The following is a 14,473-nucleotide window of genomic DNA, read 5'->3' as shown; positions in this document are numbered from 1 at the left end:
TAGGTTTAACATCAAGTACAGGCCTGGTAAGGTTAACGTAGATGCTGACACCTTGTCATGCCTTCCCCTGGACATGTTATATTGGAGAGTGCACAGAGGAGCTTAGCCAAGACATTGTCTGCGCTACTTGGGAGGGCAGTGAAGTAGCAAAGGAAAATTACATTGCCTATGTACCGGTAGCTACCTTAAACCTTGTCCAAGGTACTGAAGCGGATAGCTCCACGTTACATGGCATCAGTCACGAAGAACTAGCAAAGGCACAGATACAGGATGCAACAATAGGTGAACTACTAAGACTAAAGGAAACAAAAACAAAGCTAACCGAGAGAGACAGGTCACATGCAGGAGGGTTAGTGAAGAGACTAATGCGGGAGTGGGGAAAACTTAAGATACAGGATGGCCTACTGTACAGGGAAGCAGGAGGTAGACATCAGTTGGTACTCTCTGCAGAATACAGGCCTATAGTGTTAAAGAATCTCCATAATGACATGGGTCATCTCGGTGCTGAATTTGCCTAGCCCGAGAACGCTTTTACTGGCCATTTATGAAAAAGTACATTGAGGCTTATGTAACTAGGAAGTGTCCCTGTATAAAACAGAAGAAAACTGCCACACGTGTGAGGGCACCTACGGGTATTATTAGTACCAGCACTCCCATGGAAGTGGTATCTATTGACTACATGCATCTAGAAAAGAGTCGAGGTGGTTACAAATACATACTTGTTGCAGTTGACTATTTTACTCGTTTTGCAAAAGCGTGGCCAACAAGAAATAAGTCAGCGAAGACTGCTGCTGAGAGACTGTACGGTGATTTCATCCCTCGGTTCGGTTACCCTGCCAGACTACACCATGACCAGGGCCGTGAGTTCGAGAACGCGCTGTTTAGGGGTTTAGAACAACTGTCTGGTGTCAGCCGCTCTCGAACCACGCCATACCACCCACAGGCGAACCCTGCAGAGGACAACTGGAAAGACTTTTTGCCTCAAGTTGTTCATGCATATAATTGCACAAAGCATGAGGCCACTGGCTTCTCTTCACACTTTTTAATGTTTGGGCGGCATCCCTGCTTACCTGTAGATCTTATTACTTGGACTCCAACATGAGAAAGAGTGTGAAACACCACAAGGATATGTGACAGGCTTATCGTATTGCCTCTGACAACAGTCAGCGCTCAAGTGCTCGTGGAAAGAAATATTATGATCAACACATCCAGGGCATTGTCTTGGAGCCTGGTGATAGAGTGCTCGTTCGTAACCTAGCTGAAAGGGGAGGACGGAGAAAAGTGAGTTCATACTGGGAGCCAACAGTGTACATTGTTAAAGCTACAGTGTGTAATTTTTAGCGACATCTAACGTCCAGACTGCAGACCGCAGCAACATGAACATCTCCCCCCCACCGCTTCTCCCCCCCAACAGTACGGCGAGTGTTACGGGACAAAATGTCTTCCACGACGTCGGCATCACCTACCTTCTCAAGTGATGAGGTTTGTTTACATAGATAATTTTAATACTGCCATCTATTGTTCAGTACCGTCTCAGTTCATCTCTCTCAACTTGCCATAGTTATTTTCGAGCGTAATGGGCGATCTCGCAATCGCTGGTTTGTTGGCTCTGCGCTGCCGTAGCGCAAAGATGTCTGCCTCCATGGCTGCGAGACCCGCTCCTATGTAATTATAAATAACGAATTCTAAGGCAACGCAAATATTAAGGTTAAGAGGCTGAGCTCGTAGATGATGATAAATAACATAGTTATGTATAATATATTACATTTCTGACTGTATATCCCTGTAATTATTACACACTGTAGCTTTAAAGAACAGGTTGGTGATAACCCTGTGTACCGGGTTTACCCAGAGAACAATGTAAAGAAAGTTAGGGTGCTCCACAGAAACCTTCTCCACCTGGTCAATGATTTACATGTGACAGTAAGTGGCAAATCACCTGCTAATAACAGAGTAAAAAGTCATGGGGCCAGTAAAAACCAAAGTAATCTAAACAGTGACACATCGGGTACTAAAGTGACTCTGGAATTCAATATTGGCTCAGGGTCCCAGTAACCAAAGCCCATCCAATGCCAGTTCAAGCACCAGATCCAGCAGGCAAGGGAGGCGTTCACTACAAAACACAGCAAATGAGGACATTCCAACTGAGGATCAGTGTCCAGGTGGGGACACTGCTACTAAGGACTTTCCGGCAGGGTATCAATATCCACAGGATACAGCTACAACTGAAGATGCTCTTGAAGAGCATCAATGTTTGGGTGAGGATGACCGAAGAATCGGACCGAAGACCAAAGAAGCAATCTGAAATGAGCTCAGAACAGGGTGAACAAATATCAACTCAGGGAGAATTTCTCAGGGCATCTGCAGGGATAAAGAGATCACCTAGGACCCTGACTTATGATGCCTTGGGTCAGCCCTCTTACCAGCAGCTTGGACTTGTCAGTCACATTGGACTATGTGGCCCAGAAACACTGCCAGTCTGGGGGATGCAACCACAAGTGCATCCTTATGCTCCTTACCAGTTTGTGCCTTACAATGTGTCTTTGCCTTATTAATTGCAAACCAGTTTCATGTACTGAATGTAAAGACTCTAAGATGGTGTCAAGAAAAGTGTCGGGAGCCACCTCTTATGTTGGGGAGTGTGTGGTGTACCTAGAAGTGCAACCACATGGTTATTTTTCTTGGATGTACGTTTTTTTTATATTTCGTTTATTAAAAGTTTCTCCACGTTAACATTTAAATTTAATAACACTTCAACAAATTACTTCACCTACATTTAGTGGTTTCCTGGATTTAAGGGGTGGGTCAGGCTGCGGTGTTGGAGCGTAACTTTTCTTTTGTGAAGCGTTTCTTCAGGTTGGTTTTGCAGTGGACTTCAGGTGTTCCTCAAACATAATCTGGATGTTAAAGACAACGCTTCATCTCTTCACTGCTCTCGCCTGTTTCTTAATTTTTCCAGGTAATAAACAGCACTGTTGTAGCAGTCCCATGGCTTGGGGCCTGTAACAACTGCTCAGTGTTACAGGTTCATCAGCTGCAAACATCTAAGCTGATTATTGATCTGTTACATTAAACTTTAGTTAAATATAAGATATTTACTACTTTGAACCATCCAACAGAACCCTTCCGCAAAAAGGGGAGGGTAAACCTTCAATTTAGATGTTTCATACACATGGACGATTCTAGACGGAGGCCTCTGAAGAGCTGGTCCTGTTATGGCCCCTGTACTGAACACCTAGTACTAAATACATTTCTTATAGTCACAGAAACTGTCTCTAATTTGGCTCTTGGATCTATTTACCTTTACAGTTTTATTTGAATAATTAATAGAACATGAAAGTGTTGCACTATTAGCTTCAGTTGCATTAAGATAGGATCAGGGTTTTAGTTCAGCACCAATTGCAGTTTTATGGCCGATAACTGATCTTCAGAAATTCTGACATGTCGATTCTACTGATATCCTTCATAATAAGTCATGTGTTATAATATAAATTTCCATTAAACCTGGAATGATTCAATCACATTTTGCTCTAATGAAAAGAACAATACCTGTGAAACAATAAAAACTTGTTTCAACTGCACAAGATAACGTTCTGAAATAGAAATGAAAAGTTGAGAGCTTTGAAAGTGGTGGTCTGTTAGACCTTTGCAGAGGAGGAGATTGGGTTCTGCAGAGCCGCAATTAGCTCTTTGGTTCTGCATCTCATTTATCAAAAGATGACACGTTGCCATGTTTTGTGTGTTTTTTACACATGTTCACTAATGCATCATTATTTTCTAGTCATCAAAAAATGGCTGAAAACAAAGGCTCAAAAGCATCACCCTAGTGGAATTAATTGATTAAATGTGTTTCAAAAAGTTAATTTACCTAAATACATAAAAAATCTTCAGTCTGGTTTATGGACTAGATCCTTGTATGCTGGTCTCTCCTTTTATACTGAGGCCCTTTTCTTTCTTCTGACCACAAGAGGGCAGTATGTGCTGCTGGTGTTTTCTTGATCCCCTGTAAGAACTGAATCCTGGTGCTCAGTGTTCTGATGTCTGGATCAGAACCAGGTTAAAATCAGTGCTTTCACTGCAAATGCAGAACTAAAGCATTTTAAGGTTAAACTGATAAAACTGAACCTCATTGGACATCATGTGTTACCAGTAAAAAGCTGATACTGTATTTGTTTCCACAGGAGCCGATGTGTTCCTGGAGTATCATGTGACTGGCCTGTACCGCCATGGAGCATCATGGGAGGTGGAAAGGAAAGGAGGCAGTGAGAAGTTTGATGCTGTTGTTCTGACCATGCCGGTGCCTCAGATCCTGCAGCTGCAGGGAGACCTGGGAGACCGTAAGAGTCTCACAAACACATGAAGAAGAAAAAGGAAACTCAACAGAAACTAATCTCTCACACATGCAAACATTTGGGCTTTTAAAGCCTATCTCCGGTTCTGCTGGAGGTTTCTTCCTGTTAAAAGGGAGTTTTTCTTCTCCACTGTCGCTACAAGCATTATATTTGAGTCAATGAGTCGATGCAATCAACTGGTTTTCCTTAGATGGAAAACTTTGAATCAATTTGACTGGATGATCTGGTTGAACTGTAAAGTGCCTTGAGATGACATGTGTTGTGAATTGGTGCTATAGAAATAAACTGAATTGAATTATCAGGACTTCCATTCATATAAATAACTCTATACGTATACGGGGGAATTTTGTTTCATTATTGTTGAACACATTTGGCAAAAGGAATTTTAAAAAATGCAATCTAGAAATAAAATAGAAAAAAGGACATTTTAATCATTTTTTAGAGTAACTTTGCTTTTTTTCTCAAGATTTTATTTTCTAGAATATAATATATAAAATATAATAATGTAGAAAAAATATATCTATTATTATTATTATCTATGTATCTTTTGTTACTTTTTATTCTATTTTCAGATTGAGATTTACAGATTGCATTCTATTCATATTGTGTTCTCTTCGGTTTAGGCTCAATGCTTAGTCATTGTTGACCAATAAAGATGTTGTTACTGAAGCCCATGCTTCAGTAAATCTGATAAAGAGAAATTTGTAAAAAATCTGAGAAACACCAAAGTTACTCTCAAGTCCCGATTTAAAATTGTTATTTCTTCCAATTTCCATTTATTAAACGTGTTAGTTGCAGCAATAATGTAGCAAAATTCACTCCATAGTTGTTTCTAACACTGACTCTAAACTTCACCAGTTCATCCTTGACCTTAAAGTAAACTTGGGTTGAATCAAAGCTGTAGGTCTAACCTGCATAAACGATCACACACAATATAAACCCCTTCTACACTCACAGCATGTCACTTCTGTGTGTGTGCTCAGCGCCCATTTCCTCATGCCAACCTCTTAAACACACAAACACACCCCGGTTATTATTAGCTGCAGTGGATGATCGCGAGCACAGCCTTTGAACGGTGGGATTTCTTTTTAAAGGAATGTGGGATAAGGAACCTAAAATATTAATATTTACTAAATTGTGTGTTATAAATCCTTCATCCTTTTAAAAATCGTAATGTTTCAATTAGATAGAAACGTTGGTTGTATAAAAATAAACAACCTTTGAATTGATGAAGTGATGCTGAAGTGGTTTGTTTCCTTTACTGGTTGTGGGGGGATTTTCACAGGTTTGCTTAATGTCATGGAGGCCTTTTCTATCTGCAAGCTTCCAGCAGGAACACAGGAAGGGACACAAAAAAGCTCAGTCTTTTAAAACGCTCGTTCAAACTTCATGAGTAGAAAGCTGCTTCAGATTATAAAAAAAGGGTATGAAGCCGTGTTAGAATTAAATGAAATAGATTTAATGATATTAACGTTTTCTTCTTTCTGTTAGCATTAAAGGGGACAGCTACAGGTTTAATCCTCCCGGCCAGTTAGTGGCGCCCTCCTGCAGGTCCGCTCTCATTCTATACGGTTTACCAGGTTAGCATTGTTAACCGGGCCAAACATTTCAATTAGCAGTTCAGAAGAAAAGCTGCAGCCTTAACATGCCATCAAAGCCTCTGTGTTGATGTGACCGTTGTTCATCCTCGTTTTGCTTCTTTTTGTTTTTTGGTTGAAACTGAGAAATGTAACTGAGAAGAATCCATTTCATGGCGCCGTCACAGAGCTACTAGGAGGTAGTAATGAGCTCTGCCTCGCCTTACTTCAACATACGATTCCTCTTGGTCCCAAAAAATTCAACAAAAAAAATCCACTGGACTTTGTTTCTAAGTTTGAAGACGTTTTGCTTCCCATCCAGGAAGCAAACGAGTCCGCCCCTTTGGAATGGGGGTTGTTTGGCTTCTAAGAGGTAAGGGGTAAATCATTTCAGGATAGAATTAAAGTTTCTATTCAGCTAGACCAGTGTTTGAGGTTTCTAACAGGGACTAATTAGCCCGCTCTGACTGTTTGACAGCATGAAAAGCAGGAATGAATGGATATAAACCAGAGATGGATGTTTACCTGATGGTTTTCCTGTGTACTAATGACTTGTGACCTCACCCTAACTTTTTAATAATTATAATAATTGAACTTTATTAATCTCACATTGGAGAAATTTACCTCTGCATTTAACCCCTTGGGTAGCAGTGGGCTGCCATTGTGGGGTGCCCGGGGAGGAATCAGGGATTAAGCGCCTTGCTTAGAGACCCAGAGTGGCAGTCTGTGGGAGTGGGCTTTGAACTCACAACCTAAGGATTCCAGGCTCTATGCCCTCATCACTACCTCCCCTTACTCGACTTCCAGTCTTCACTATAGACAAGTTTTAAGGGCATTTCCTGTTTTCATTTGCCACTCAGCTTTTATTGCCAATCATATCAGCTGAATAAGTCAGTTTTACTTTATATTAGATAAAGTCGCCTCTAAAATGCCCACATTCTCATTTATGTCTTATAAAAGATGATGGTTTATCAGTTCCTCAGCCTTCTAAAAAATCGAGCTGGGAGAAAAACAAGATGAAATGGAATAATGTTACAGCAAAAATAACATTTTTCTAATCTGTTGAGTCCATTCTGGTAAACAGGAACGTCATGAACAACCTGCAAAGCTTGGATTCTTATTGCTACTTAAACAGAGACACAGTCTGTGTGCTGATTCACAAACAGGGCAACCTGGTGAACATGAAGGCAGATGTTTGACCTCGTCGGTGTCTGAATGAATACTGCCATAATGCTGAGGTTACAGCTGATGAAGAGGGATGCAGCTGTACAGGTTGCATCATGGGTGTGGGTTACCTTCAAATTAAGTGGTGTTAATTTTTCTCATTCTGTGATAACCTGCTACAACAGGGAAGACTTGTGTATGAAACCTGTGTGAAATGGCAATTCAAATTCAGATGATGGGGTTAACAGTAGTTTTTCTTTGGGTTCCTGAGCATATAGGGGTGAGAGGAATTAAAATGGCTGAAAAAAAAGCTAGAGTCGATAAAGGAGAATGAGAAAGATATAAAAATTAGCACGAGTAAATCAGAGGTTAAAAGTGTTATTAAAATACAGATCCAAGAAAAACAGCAAAAACAGTGTGAAGAAGATATAAAAGGAAGATGGCTTTACAGAATACAAAGGAAGGTTGGAGAAGCTCGAGGAAACATTTGAAAGAATAGAATACAAGAAAGGATAATAACAAGGTTACGGTTGGGACATACAGGGCTTAATTCAACATTACAGTTAATAGGGAAACATCAAACAGGAAGATGTGACGTCTGTGAATAAATTGAAACAATAGAACATGTAATGTATACCTGTAGGAAATATCATAGACAAAGAATACAGTTGGGAAGGAGTCTTGAACAAGAAAAACAGCAGTTTAATCTTATAAACGTTTCAAGGGAAAATTCTTATGATATAGTCTATAAGATTATGTATTGTTATTTATTGGAAACAGGATTAGTCAGAAGAATATAGTCTTTTTTTTCTGAGCCTGTCTGTCCTGATCCACACCATTACTGGTTAGTGGCAGTAATGCACCTAATAGTTGTTTGCCAACCGACATTAAAAAGAAGAAGATTTATTCTAGACTTTGAGTGAGGTGTAACTGAGTGATCGGTAGGTTTCAGGGTTTTTCTGGAGGCATGGTGTGAGTTGAAACTCTGCAACAATTACAGCAACTCCTGTTTGTCCACACGGATTTTTTGATGCATCTGTATAAATGTTTTACATAATTATAAAACTGTTTTATATATTCCTGCACTATTATGGAATTACATTTATACATTTTATCTCCATTTTTCCTTTCTAATATAGTTAAATCTACATTTAAATCGGTTAAAATCCATGGCGGAATAATTGATAACGGCCCTTTGGGCTAATGCTTCAATGATTTAACTGTACCTACTGTTACTATCTGAATGATTATCCAACCAAACAACTTATTATCAACTCTTTCTTTCGAATGATTTTGATTGTGTCCTTGCAAATGAACCCAGTAATTTAATGACAGTTGTATTCTTCTCAACGCTATCAGCATTTCACCCACCTCCACCTGTAAAGATGATGTTGAAGTTGTCCTTATTGCTCCAGTTATCAAATGCAAAGCTTGATATTGAATGGTTTCCACTCTTTTGATTACTGTCTCCGATGCTGATCCATAAACTATACTACTATAATCAATTGTTGATCTACTCAGATTTATATCAATTAATTTTATAGCTTGTCTATCTTCTCCCCATTCGTAACCAACTTAACATCTCAGTATATTACAGGGTTCCTGCGGGTCCTTAAAAAGTCTTAAAAGGCATTGAACTATTCAAAATAAAACTAAGGCCTTAATTGGTATTAAAATGTCTTAAATCAGTCTTTCGTAGGTCTTTATTTTTAAAAACATTTGAACATACATGAGGCACAGTGTATTTTGTGCAAGAAGTCATTCAAGCTCGGAACGATGGGAACTAAGGCAGTGGAGTCGCACATGCGAAGCGCAAAACACAAAGCGTCAAAATCGAGTTACCGAGAAACAGTATTTCTCGGTTTTGTTCCACCCTTGTCTCTGCAAAACAAAGTTTGTGAATTCAGTTAAATAATTGTTAAAATATATCTGTGATTTTTGTGTTTTTAGCTTTTTTCCTGTTGTAAAGGAAGAAAATATTCTAAAATAGTTAACTTTGGAAAAAGGTTGGCTTTTCATTCTTCCTTTTCCAGGTCCACTCGGCGAGCTGCGTGTGGTCACTATGAAAACCAGCCAGGCGTGTTGACGTCACAGAATTACAGAGTTTAATCCAAAATAAGACAATGCATAAACCTAAAAATAAGACAATGCACAAACTTACACCAGAAACTACAGAACAACGGAGACATACATTCAATTACCTGACATAGGAGAAAGCAAAGACGTACAAGACATCTTTGGAGAGTTGCAAGAGCAAATCTGATTTGTTACTTCTATGTAGAAAGTTTTATCCTCTTGTATTTGATTTATTCAAATAAGGCTGGCTTTTGCTCCTCCAACCAGGAGCCATCTCTGACACTGCCTAGAGCTTCACCTAATTTACTGCAAACATCTGGGGTCATTTGCTTCTTTGTTTTAACAAGAAAAGGCGGAAAGCTTGTCCTGGCATCTAGAATTCTTAAAGTCATAAAACACAAGATAAGCTTTCACAGAATCGATGTGGAATGCGGGGGGCCTTTTTCCCGATTCAGTTTCACACCATCTTAGATGTTTATTCTGGAAGACTTTTGACCTTCTGTAAACCAAGCAGACCTCTCCCCTGAGGCTCAACTGGTATTCACCCCCCAGGAGATACTCATTTTATGGCCTGGTGCTTTAAATACTTACCCCTAAATAGCTTAGTTTTAAATCATTAACACAACCTTGTTCAAAATTAAGAAATATGGTCAAAATGAGAGTGTTCAACATACCTTTTACACATGCCATAAGATTAACTGTATTAAAGACTAAAAATAATAATTTTTCTTTAACACTGTATGGGAAGCTTTTCAAAATTATAAACATTAGTGCAGTGGTTTATGTTAAAATAAACCTTTGGGTTAAGTTTTCGCAAGAGGGTTTTTCTTGTGTTTCTTGTGAATTTGGTCTTAAATTTTTATTTCAAGTGGCATTATAAAGTCTTGAATTTAACTTGCCTTATGCTGTAGGAACCCTGTATTAAGCATCTTTTTTTACATTTTTCAATAACCTTTGCTATGTGCACTTTTCAGGATAATTTTTCATCGAACCACACTCCTGCTTTACTCTTCCTAGCTTCTGATTATATAACTTCAGTTTTACTTCTTGATTTCTTTTCTGAGTAAAAAGAAAAACTTTTGTTTTTTCAATCAAAAATTTCAAACTCCTCTTGCAATACCATTGTTCAATCTTATGAATTGCTTTCTGGACTTTCCCTACAATAAATTTTATATTCCTTCCAGGTTTCCAAATATCTCCATCATCAGCAAATAAACAGCATCCTAATTTATTTTCTATTTATTTGAATGCATCATTTATCATGACTGAAAATAAAAAAGGACTTATAATACTACCCTGTGGAGTTCCATTGTCTATTTCATTTTTCCTTGAAAAACTCTTATTACAGGGATTCCGCGGGTCATTAAAAATCATTAAAGCTACAGTGTGTAATAATTACAGGGATATACAGTCAGAAATGTAATATATTATACATAACTATGTTATTTATCATCATCTACGAGCTCAGCCTCTTAACCTTAATATTTGCGTTGCCTTAGAATTCGTTATTTATAATTACATAGGAGCGGGTCTCGCAGCCATGGAGGCAGACATCTTTGCGCTACGGCAGCGCAGAGCCAACAAACTAGCGATTGCGAGATCGCCCATTACGCTCGAAAGTAACTACGGCAAGTTGAGAGAGATGAACTGAAATCTATACCCTACACAGACTAATGAAATACTATCTGTAAAATTATTTATGTAAACAAACCTCATCACTTGAGAAGGTAGGTGATGCTGACGTCGTGGAAGACATTTTGTCCCGTAACGCTCGCCGTACTGTTGGGGGGGAGAGGCGGTGGGGGGGAGATGTTCATGTTGCTGCAGTCTGCAGTCTGGACATTAGATGTCGCAGAAAATTACGCACTGTAGCTTTAAGTCATTAAATTATTATTTTTAAAAAAAAATTTAAGGCCTCAATTGGCATTAAAATTCATTAAATGTGATTACCATGGCATTTAAAATGCTTAAAAAAAAAAATGAGTCAAATATATCAGATTTAACTGGTTCTACGAGAATGGGAAAATGCTTTCAACATAAGTGGCTGGAAAACGAGAAATTCGGGACATGGCTGTAGCCTGTCGATGGTAAAGATTAAGAACGATTTGACCCTGTTTATAAATATGAGAGTAATGGGTACTTATTGATGGCATTAAAATGATTTGTAAGAGCATTAACAGAGCATTAAAAAGCATTAAATTAGAGTTCCTCCTTCCTGTATAAACCCTGTATTAACTCTTACTTGTATTATACATCCTGTTAAAAAATTCTCATCCAATGATAAATTCTTCCACAAATACCCATTTTTCCCAACTTAATCATTAATCCGTTTTTCCACATCATATCATACGCCTTTTCTATATCTAAAAATACAGCCAGAACACTTTATTTACTTTTGCTTCTATTACCTAATGTTGCAAACAAAGAATCGGATCAATAGTGTTCCTTCCTCTTCTTAAACCACATTGATAATTCGACAAGTTTCCCTTGGATTTGAAAAAATAAATTAATCTTTCATTTATTATTTTCTCCATAATTTTACTCAAATTTGATGTTAAAGCAATAGGTCTATAGTTTTCTGGTTTTGACACTTGACTTTACCCGATTTCGGTATTGGAACCACTAAAGCCTCTTTCTAACTTCTCGGCAGTATTCCATATCCCCATATTCTATTATAAATATCTACTGATATCAATTTTGAATATTCACTTAGTTTACACCACCTACCAGAAGTAATATGCCAGCACTACACGGTGTAAGATTAACAACGGCCCAAACCAGTGTTTTAAATCAGGCTTTAAGATAATGTATCAAACTTCATGCGCAAAATAAAATATTCTACAGAAATATGAAAGCATTAAACTCACCGTTGGGTTTGAGTTCGCCTCCATGGTCGCCAGCCTGGGTGATACTGGTACTTCTTCAATATCACGGTTGTGTCACGTGATTAGGTGGATGTTGGAATCGGACATCCATTGCTAATGTCTGTGACCTGAAGTAACCTTGGCCATTTTTACAGCGAATTTTTAGACGCTGAATTTGAGACAGTGAATTTGAGCAAGTTGAATTGGAGGACAACGAAAATATTGCATTTGAATTTTGAAAAGTTGAATTTTTTATATGCTGAATTTTTTAACACTGAAAATTTAAACAGTGAAAAATATGTATATTGAAAATTTGATCACTTTGAAACAGGAATGTGAATTTTTTTAATAACTGAAAATTGCAACCATGTAAAAAAAATTACACTGAATTTTTTTTTTAATGTACAAATAATGACATTGAATTTTTTTTAGGTTAAAAATATATTCTTAATTTATTTTTATACTGAAAAAGTAAGCACTAATATACAACATTCAAATTTCAGAGGTATTTTTTATTCAAATTCTGATGGCACATATTTACTTCCATACTAATTGTAGTTATTAGTTTTACAGCGAGATTGTGTTCGCTGGAAGAATACATATTCCCCGTTTACAGTCCAAGTCTTGTTTGTGGCACGGGGGTTACAAGGCGAGGAAGAGGGAGAGGAAGAGGGCAGAGAGGCCGGGGTGGGCGTGCAGCCAGGGCCAGGCGAGGGAGGGGTGCCAGCGGGGTGACTAGAGCAGAGGAGGAAAGGCTTGAAGATCTCCAAAGGAGCCGGAGAGAAGTAACGAAGGTATATATCCAGAAAATTATTTTACAGAAAATTACTGATTCATTACCTGTGAAACGTCAGGGACGTTGCTGAATAAGTATACTGGAGAGTAACAGCATCATCACGCAGCATGTTATTGTAATGGGCGATCTCGCAATCGCTAGTTTGTTGGCTCTGCGCTGCCGTAGCGCAAAGATGTCTGCCTCCATGGCTGCGAGACCCGCTCCTATGTAATTATAAATAACGAATTCTAAGGCAACGCAAATATTAAGGTTAAGAGGCTGAGCTCGTAGATGATGATAAATAACATAGTTATGTATAATATATTACATTTCTGACTGTATATCCCTGTAATTATTACACACTGTAGCTTTAAAGAATAATCAACAGTTTAATCGATTTGCAAAATAATGGTTAGTTGCAGCCGTTGGTGTAAGTCACAATCTGGGGCAAAATGTTGCTGTTTGAGAGAGGTCTATGCTGTCCGAGCTCTTTTCTGCTTTTTAAATGTGGAAAAACGTTTAAGTTTTTTCTTTTTCTGTAATCCAGATTCAATCAGCCTGATGAAGCAGGATGGACCAGATCCTAAGTAAATAATAATCTAGTAGGAATCATGAACTTACAGAAATATGTTGCACCACACTTGTCGTGTTTTAGCAGCTACACCTTCTACAGAAACTTTGCTTTATAACAGAACAAAGGTGCCTAAATGATGAAACGCATCCAAACAGCATGACCGACCTGCCAAAGAGGGAGATGTCAACATCAGTCAGAGCAGCTCTGTTCCTCAGCAACATTTAAACGTGATGTAAAAAAGGAAAATATTTGAATGAGGGGAAAATATTCAACTGCATTAAAAGCTTTGGAATGCTACTGTGTAGAGATTGAATGATACAGGTTTTTAAAGGCTGATGCAGATTATTTTGAAATCCGTCAAAAACAATCCCTGACATGCGCTGCCGATATTTTAGGGACATTTCTTATAGCCAACACTTTTCTATTTAAAGAATAAAATTTATACACTGGTAAAAAATGTTACTCAAGTGTTAATTAAAAATAAAAACGCTTATTAACAAATCAAACAAAGCATTAACAATGAAAAGCAAATGAAATGGATGCATGTCCTTCACATGATCTCAGGCCATGACTACTGAAAGCACTAATTAATGGGCCCACACATTGCACCAATCGGCCGATACATGGAAAAAACACTAATATTGGTCAGAAATATCGGCTGGCTGACGTATCGTTCTATCTCTACTATTGCAGTGATTGTAGGGAATTCAACAAAAACAATCTAATTATATTAGAAAAAAGTGAAATCTTTGTAATTTCTGGAGTTAATACATCTTTCTAATATGTCCACCTCTGGTCTTCATTCATGAGGTTATTTAGAAATCAGGCTTCAGCGACAAGCTCAGCTGGGTACCACTGTACCTGAAGTAAACATTAAAAAAGTAGTACAGCAAATATCTGTCTGCTTTTAGCAGCATTTTCATGTCACTCTAAAAAAAAGCATCACAGCAAACGGTGAAGGCTCGGGGACACACACGTAATGTTAAGAGTTTTTGTTGCTGTTCGTTAATGTATGTTCCAGTTCGTATTAATAAAGTTATATATAAAAAAATGATCAGACAAAGTTGCTATTTTGCTGAAGAATGAGAATA

This window comes from Cyprinodon tularosa, unplaced genomic scaffold, assembly GCF_016077235.1.
Source record: "Cyprinodon tularosa strain WSP-4 unplaced genomic scaffold, ASM1607723v1 ctg433, whole genome shotgun sequence".
Lineage (NCBI taxonomy): Eukaryota > Metazoa > Chordata > Actinopteri > Cyprinodontiformes > Cyprinodontidae > Cyprinodon > Cyprinodon tularosa.
Note: the sequence above shows the minus strand (reverse complement) of the source record.